At 55.2% G+C, this 8,706-nt stretch overlaps 1 long non-coding RNA gene across 1 annotated transcript; it reads right to left on the reverse strand.

Annotated features, from left to right (window-relative positions):
• Positions 1-3,524: 3,524 nt before the first annotated feature.
• LOC150042428 (uncharacterized) lies at positions 3,525-6,760 on the reverse strand. Its single transcript, XR_016533612.1, has 3 exons — positions 6,677-6,760; positions 5,414-5,742; positions 3,525-3,632 (listed from the first exon to the last, which is right to left on the reverse strand). It is a non-coding gene; the product is annotated as an uncharacterized LOC150042428 (long non-coding RNA).
• Positions 6,761-8,706: the final 1,946 nt, after the last annotated feature.

Here is an 8,706-nt window from a genome sequence, read left to right on the forward strand (position 1 = left end):
GCAGAGACCTCCCCAGGGAGGCAACCAGACCCAGTCCAGGCCCCCTGCCCAGCAGAGACCTCCCCAGGGAGGCAACCAGACCCAGTCCAGGCCCCCTGCCCAGCAGAGACCTCCCCAGGGAGGCAACCAGACCCAGTCCAGGCCCCCTGCCCAGCAGAGACCTCCCCAGGGAGGCAACCAGACCCAGTCCAGGCCGCCTGCCCAGCAGAGACCTCCCCAGGGAGGCAACCAGACAGAATCCAGGCCCCCTGCCCAGCAGAGACCTCCCCAGGGAGGCAACCAGACCCAGTCCAGGCCCCCTGCCCAGCAGAGACCTCCCCAGGGAGGCAACCAGACAGAATCCAGGCCCCCTGCCCAGCAGAGACCTCCCCAGGGAGGCAACCAGACAGAATCCAGGCCCCCTGCCCAGCAGAGACCTCCCCAGGGAGGCAACCAGACCCAGTCCAGGCCCCCTGCCCAGCAGAGACCTCCCCAGGGAGGCAACCAGACAGAATCCAGGCCCCCTGCCCAGCAGAGACCTCCCCAGGGAGGCAACCAGACCCAGTCCAGGCCCCCTGCCCAGCAGAGACCTCCCCAGGGAGGCAACCAGACCCAGTCCAGGCCGCCTGCCCAGCAGAGACCTCCCCAGGGAGGCAACCAGACCCAGTCCAGGCCCCCTGCCCAGCAGAGACCTCCCCAGGGAGGCAACCAGACCCAGTCCAGGCCCCCTGCCCAGCAGAGACCTCCCCAGGGAGGCAACCAGACCCAGTCCAGGCCCCCTGCCCAGCAGAGACCTCCCCAGGGAGGCAACCAGACAGAATCCAGGCCCCCTGCCCAGCAGAGACCTCCCCAGGGAGGCAACCAGACCCAGTCCAGGCCCCCTGCCCAGCAGAGACCTCCCCAGGGAGGCAACCAGACCCAGTCCAGGCCGCCTGCCCAGCAGAGACCTCCCCAGGGAGGCAACCAGACCCAGTCCAGGCCCCCTGCCCAGCAGAGACCTCCCCAGGGAGGCAACCAGACCCAGTCCAGGCCGCCTGCCCAGCAGAGACCTCCCCAGGGAGGCAACCAGACAGAATCCAGGCCCCCTGCCCAGCAGAGACCTCCCCAGGGAGGCAACCAGACCCAGTCCAGGCCCCCTGCCCAGCAGAGACCTCCCCAGGGAGGCAACCAGACCCAGTCCAGGCCGCCTGCCCAGCAGAGACCTCCCCAGGGAGGCAACCAGACCCAGTCCAGGCCCCCTGCCCAGCAGAGACCTCCCCAGGGAGGCAACCAGACCCAGTCCAGGCCCCCTGCCCAGCAGAGACCTCCCCAGGGAGGCAACCAGACCCAGTCCAGGCCCCCTGCCCAGCAGAGACCTCCCCAGGGAGGCAACCAGACCCAGTCCAGGCCCCCTGCCCAGCAGAGACCTCCCCAGGGAGGCAACCAGACCCAGTCCAGGCCCCCTGCCCAGCAGAGACCTCCCCAGGGAGGCAACCAGACCCAGTCCAGGCCCCCTGCCCAGCAGAGACCTCCCCAGGGAGGCAACCAGACAGAATCCAGGCCCCCTGCCCAGCAGAGACCTCCCCAGGGAGGCAACCAGACACAGTCCAGGCCCCCTGCCCAGCAGAGACCTCCCCAGGGAGGCAACCAGACCCAGTCCAGGCCCCCTGCCCAGCAGAGACCTCCCCAGGGAGGAAATCAGACACAGTCCCGGCCCCTTCGCAGGCAAGTAGAAGGGGCCTGATGTGGCCTCTTCAGAAGGTCCTCTCCTCCCCTGCCCTGGACCCCCGCCCCCGCCCGGCACCCCGCTGTCCCTGCAGCCCAGCCTGCAAGCTTTGTCCTTGGAATCAAGCAGTGACCTTGTCGTGGAGGCTCTGTGTCCGTGGTTTTGTTCTAAGTGTGTGGTGCACGACTGTCAAGGTGGATCTGAACCCAGGAGGGCCTTGTGCCGGGTCCTCCCCGACGCGATCTCCCTCCCCATACCATGTCTTCCCTAGTCAACACAGTGTCCTCCCCCATGCGTCATCCTTCCCCACACCCCATCCCCCCTACTCAACACAGCATCCTCCCTTCCCCCCATTGCCCCCTACCTCCCCACAGCATCCTCCCATCCCACACGCCATGGCATCCTCTCCCAAGGCACAACGCTCCTCTCCCCTCTCCCCTGCCCACCAACTTCTCCCGTCCACCCTTCCCATCCCACTGCGTCCTTCCCCTCTTGTGCCTCCCACCCACACCCACCGTGTCCCCCATCCCTGCATCCTCCCCCCATCTCCCCACATCACCCACATCCCCCTATCCCTCCCCACCTTCTCACATGCTCCCCACATTCTCCACATCCTCCCACATCCTCCACATCCCCCACATCCTCCACATTCTCCCAGGTCCTCCATATCCCCCACATCCTCCCACATGCCCTACGTCCTCCCACATTCTCCCACATCCTCCCACATCCTCCACTTCCTCCACATGCTCCACATCCTCCACATTCTCCCACATCATCCCATGTCCTCCATGTCCTCCACATCTCCAGGTGCTCCTACATCCCCCACATCATTTCATATCCCCTACATCCTCCTAATCCTCCATGTCCTCCCACGTCCTCCCATATCCTTCCACATCCTTCCCATCCTCCCACATCCTTCACATCCTCCCACATTCTTCACATCTTCCACATCCTCCACATCCTCCACATCCCCCACATCCTCCACATCCTCCACATCCCCCACATCCTCCACATCCCCCGTTTCCCCCCCATCCTCCATGTCCTCCCACATCCCTCACATCCTCCACATTCCCCACGTCCTCCCACTTCCTCCACATCCCCCCATCCTCCACGTCTCCCCACATCCTCTTACATCCTCCACGTCTCCCCACATCCTCTTACATCCTCCACATCCTCCACATTTCCCACATCCCCAACAATCTCCCATATCCTCCACATCCTCCCTCGTCCTCCACATCCTCCACATCCTCCCACATCCTCCACATTCTCCACATCTCCCACATCCTCTTCATCCCCCACATCCTCCCACACCCTCCCACGTCCTATCACCTCCTCCACATCCCCCACATCCTCCCAAGTCTCTCCACTTCCCCCCACATCCCCCCACATCCTCCCACATCCTACTACCTCCTCCCACGTCCTCCCATGTCCTCCAACATCCCCCCAAATTCCCCCACATCTTCCTACAACCTCCCATGTCCTCCCACTTCCTCACACATCTTCACACCCTTCTACATCCCCCCACATCCTCCCACATCCCCCACATCCCCCACATCCCCTCACGTCCCCCCATGTCCCCCACGTCCTCCACATCCTCCACAGCCTACTATGCCTTCCCATATCTTCCTACATCTCCCCATATTCCCTCATATCCTCTCACATCTTCCTACCGCCTCCCATGACCTCCCACTTCCTCCCACATCTCCATATCTCCCCACATCCCCCACATTCTCCACATCCCCCCACATCATCCACATCCCCCACGTCTCCCCACGTTCCCCCACATCCTCCCCACACAGAGAAGCATCGCTGGGACTCCCATGCTTGTTGATTTATTGGGTGTCCCCCCATGTCCCCTCCACAGGCAGCCCAGGGTACAGCTGTGGGTGTTGTCATCATGGTTGGTGTCATTGTGGGTGGTGGTCATGGTGGTCTCTTCATTCTCTTTCTGAAACAAAGAAAGGAGGTGGTGGGGAAGGCCTGGCCAGTCCCTCTCTTCTGCCCCACCTCCTTTAGCATTCTGATCTGTGTCTTTGCAAAGCACCCTTGCCTTCTTATAACACCTGGACAATCTTTGCCCACGTTGGTTATCTTCTATTTGCATTTGAAAAATTTTAGGGGTATCTTTGGAAAGATGGTGGCTGAAATGTATCTTATGAAAATGAGGTATTCACACCAGACTAAAGGTGTTAAAGTATGGTAATATACAATGTAGCTGAAAAGCAAAAAATCATAGCAGAGTCATACCATTGATAGTATACAATTGTAAAACAGAATAATAACAGAACACGCATGTTCCAAAGAAATGTATCTATGTCTATGAACTGTATGTTATTTCAAACAAGAGTCACACATATTTTTGCTTTTGGTCAGTCATGGAACTTGAACCCTGGGTCTGGGCACTGCTCCTGAGCTCTTTAGCTCAAGGCTACTGCCTACCCTTTGAGCCACAGCCCCACTTCCAGTTTTCTAGTGGTTTATTGGAGAGAAGAGTCTCATGGACTGTAGTGTCCTTGCTGACTTTGAACCATGATCCTCAGTTCTCAGCCTCCTGAGTAGCTAGGATGACAGGCGTGAGCCACCTAGCCATATTTTTTTTAATCTTTCCTTCTTCTCTTTACTGGTACTAAAGCTTGAATCAGTGCCTCATGTACTCATTGGCTTTCTTGTTCATATATTGTAACTCTACCATTTAAGCCACACCTCCAGTGTTATCAGGTTATTCTGGAAACAGAATTCTCAGGTTTTCCCAAATGGGTTGGCTTTAGGCTGAGATCCTGCCGGTCTAACCTCCTGAGTTGCTGGGATTACAGGCATGAGCCACCTGCACCTGGCCAACACACAAATTTGAATAAAACTCTTGATATGAGTCATGAGAAAACGATCACATAAATATGTCATACTCTCAAAGGATTTATCTAGCAGAATTAATGGTAGGGCTTTCCTTGGAAGGGGTAAAGAAGTAAAACGATTTATCCTTTTAAATTTTAGCTTTACATCTTTCTACTTTAAACAAGTGCCTGTTTAAAAGTACTGGGGAGAGGGAGAAAACTGCACAGTGTTTGACTGCATTTTACTAATATCTCGTGAATACTAGCACTGAGGTACTAGCTGCTGCCAGGCAGGCAGAGCAGAGTGGCCAGGTGAAAGTGTGGAGGGGAGTGCCATGGAGTCCGAGCACAGAAGTAGAGGGCCCAAGGGAAGACCCTGCTCTTCACAAAGCAGCACAAGAGAGACAAGCACAGAAAAAAGGAAACTTGGAGCTGTGGTCCTCAAAACCAGGACCATAGCTGGATGTGGTGGCTCACAATTGTAATCCTAGCTACTCAGGAGGCTGAGATCCGAGGATCGTGGTTCAAAGCCAGCCTTGGGCACTAAAGAACAGGAGACTCTTATCTCCAATTAACCACTAGAAAACCAGAAGGGCCTGGCTCAAGGATAAGGTGGAGCCTTGAATTGCTCAGGGACAACACCCAAGCCCAGAGGTAGGGCCGTAGCCTGAGCTGAAGAGCTCAGGGACAGGGCCCAGGCCCAGAGTCCAAGCCCCATGACCAACAAGAAAATAAAAACCCAAAAACCAAAACCAAAACAGAACCATCCTGGAGAAGGCTCTCACTAGTGAAAACCAAAAAGGGAAGAAAGACTGTGATTTTGACATGTGTAAAGTCAATTCATTTGGATGCTGTTTCCAAAAGAGTAGGAGTTAGACATTTTGGAGGAGACGCATACCTGCTGACAGATTATGGATTACGGAAGTGATTGGCCTCCTGGAGATCGCTGCTGGTTCCTGAGACCAGCTGGGCGTTTCTGCTGCTGCTGTCCCCTCCCCCGGCCTCCTGGCTGGAGACCTGGGCCCCCAGAGCCGGAGGGACGATTTTGCTGCTGCTGCTGCCGCCACCGCTGGTTCCCAGCAGGAGGGCGAGAATTCCGTTGCTTGCCTCCTTTTTGGGGGGGTCCCCGTGGAAGAGCATCCTCCTGGTTCTCATCTTCAGACGGCCTTGGTGGGAGTCCTTCAGCAAGGGGTCTCTGGTCAGGGCTTGTGTTTAGGTCCTCTGATTCTGTGTGGGCAGAGCAGGAATGGAAGCGCTCAGGGACTCTCTTTACCTCTGCCACCTTCTTCCCTGGCCTCTGCCTCCCAGCACCTGCCTCTCCCACACTAGCCTTCCTCCTGACCTCTGCCTGCTCATAAAGAATCCTCTGTCCACTCACTTGCCATGTGGAAATGCTCACACTTTACTGCCTGGAAAAAGCCTGTAAGGTCTTGGTTAAAGATGTTCAAATGAGGTTTCCCCTGGAAGCAAAACCCATGATATCAGTGCTCTCAGAGTTTCAAATTAGTCTTTGACTTCACTCCCAGAAACGGCTGCCCAAGTACACAGCACAGCAGGCACCACTGCCTTAACTTGCCATGCCTGGTTCACAGCGGAGCCTCCCTCCAACATCCCTCTCTGTGTGGAGTGAGGTTCTACAAAGGCAAGCCTTACCTTGCCACATACCTGCTCAAAATCCTCTGTGGAATGGCAGGCCAGGGCTCAGGTGTGGGGCATGGGCCTATCTTGCACAAAATCCTCACACCAAAAAATTAAAGAGTTGATTTAAGCTCCGATTTTACGTGAGAAAGTCTAAGTCCTTGCCACGGAATGAGGACAAGCTGGCATTTCCACTCTCACCTCTTTCCTTGTCTGCACACTTCTTCTACTGACCATGGTCCCCTAATCCTGAGTGTAGCCAGCACCCACCCCCTGCCTCAGTGCACCCGAGTGCAGCCACCCCCCGCCTCAGTGCACCCCGAATGTAGCCAGCACCCACCTCCCACCTCAGTGCACCCCAGCTGCAGCCAGCCCCTGCCTCAGTGCACCCCAAGTGAAGCCAGCACCCACCTCCTGCCTCAGTGCACCCCAGGTGCAGCCACCTCCTGCCTCAGTGCACCCCAGGTGCAGCCACCTCCCGCCTCAGTGCACCCCAAGTGCAGCCAGCACCCATTTCTTGTACCTTCATCATATTCCTGAGCGGAGCTCAGGGCCAGCAGGGCCGCGGTGAGCAGGACCACCAGCATGGTGGAGGAGGCTCCAGTGGCTCTGGAGTGTGTGCTGGGAAGCGGGCCGCTCCCTTTATCAGGAGGACAGGACAATGGGGCTTTGAGCTGGGCAGTGACTTCTCATCTGACAGAGAGGACGCCTCCCGTCCATCCTTTCTCTCTGGGGTTCAGCCCAGCAGGATGGGGGTGTGGAGGAAGCTGCCTGTTGTGTCATTCATAAAGGGTAAGAGATGACACTTTGGCAAAATCTTGAAAGAAGAGTCTCTGTGTAGTTATTCCATATATTGAGATGTTATCACCGTCATCTGAATTTCATGCCAAGGGACGTCACTCTGTACTTCCAGTATGAGTGAGCGAGCTTCACTAGTGTGTACGTGTGTGTGTTCATGTTTACCTCCTGGTTCTTCAGCCCAAAACAAAGACAGCTGATATTTATGGTGAGCAATGCAGCCGAAACACCACCTCTCTTGCTGTGTATGTCCTTATGTGTCTTAGCGTCAGCTAATTCTTTTTTTCTTTTTTCTTTTTTTCACTATATAGGCCATTTCTGCTCAGATCTGTAATGGGCTAGGAAATGCTGCTAGGAAACCCCAGCTATTCTGGCCCAGGAATACTGACCAAGAGTCTCTGCTGATTTGTTTCTAATCGTAGAAGCCTTGAGGTTGAAGACACAGGGATCCTGAAATACTCCACTCATGAGGATCCTTGTGTTGCAAAGCTCAGGCTGGCACGGAACCAAGAACGGGGTTTCCATGCCATAATAACACAAGTGCCCAGTCCCTCAACGTGCCAGGTTGTGGCAGGCCTCAGTCTTCTCCTGAATATTCTACAATATTAGGCTTGCAATTTATTTCTTCTAAGACATACTTTAAAATCACAACCAGAAAATTTTGATCAGTGAAAATTATGTACTGAATAAGGCCTGTCACCTCTTGATGAGTCTCAGTTCCATAGCCTTTGTATGCTTCTTTAGCTATGGACAATGCCAATTTCTGCAATGTGCAAAATTTTTTATTTCTAGTTTTTCATTAAGTCGTTGAACAACGGGGCCAGTTCATCTGTAGAAGGCTTCTTGCTCAGTCATCCTCCTGTGGGTCTACCATCTCCCCGATCAGATACACCTCCCACACTTCTGGAACTAAATTACTGATACTTCACTTAGTTAATGTTTCTGAGAACTATGGCGGTGGGAAGGCCTCTGTTTACTTGAACTTTCTTGCCTCACATTGTAGCTGGCCCCTGACTAACAGGACTCCCCACTCTGCCTCGCCCCCCCCCCCAGCTGCTGGGATGAGGGAGGTAGTCCTGACTCTCAGGACTCCCCACTCTGCCCCCCTCTCCCCAGCAGCTGGGATGAGGTAGGCACTCCTGTCTCAAGCAAGCATGTTTGGCTTCTTTCCATCCTCCTGGTCTTCATCACAAATGTTTCCTCATGCATTTGGGTGAATTCTGCCTTCAGAAGCATCTTCTTTTCTCATCCCCATTGTCTTGTTTGATTTTTCCTTGTGGTACTTGGAAATAAGTTGCTGTGTTTTCTACAAGTCTTGTGTGCTGGTGAGGTCTTGTCCTTGGTCCACCGTCTGCCCTTTTTCTGCCGTGTCTGTAGCTGCTCGCTTGTTTACTCTCTTCAATTCACTCGCTGCCCTGTATGTGTGGTCTTGGGGTACTGGGGAGTTGGGCTAATTGGAGTGTGGCATGGTGGAGGTAAGGCAAGGGAGGCCGTGGGGCCGGCAGCCTGTGGGGCCTCTTGCCAGTGTGTATGAGCAATTCTGCGCTGCCCCCATGGCTCTCTCGGTCCCTTTTTGAAGAGGTGAGGAGAAGATTGCAGAAGGGTCTCCTGCGCAGTGGTGTTTGTCACAGACAACATGGCTTGCAGCTTTCTCATGATGAGGACCTTTTCCTAGCATAATTCTAGCTGTGTTCGGAAGGGGACGTGCCAGAACTTGGTTCCCCTTCCCTGCCTCCAGGAAAGCAGGTAGCTTTC

Source organism: Megascapheus bottae, chromosome 35, assembly GCF_031878675.1.
Source record: "Megascapheus bottae isolate mThoBot1 chromosome 35, mThoBot2.hap1, whole genome shotgun sequence".
NCBI lineage: Eukaryota > Metazoa > Chordata > Mammalia > Rodentia > Geomyidae > Megascapheus > Megascapheus bottae.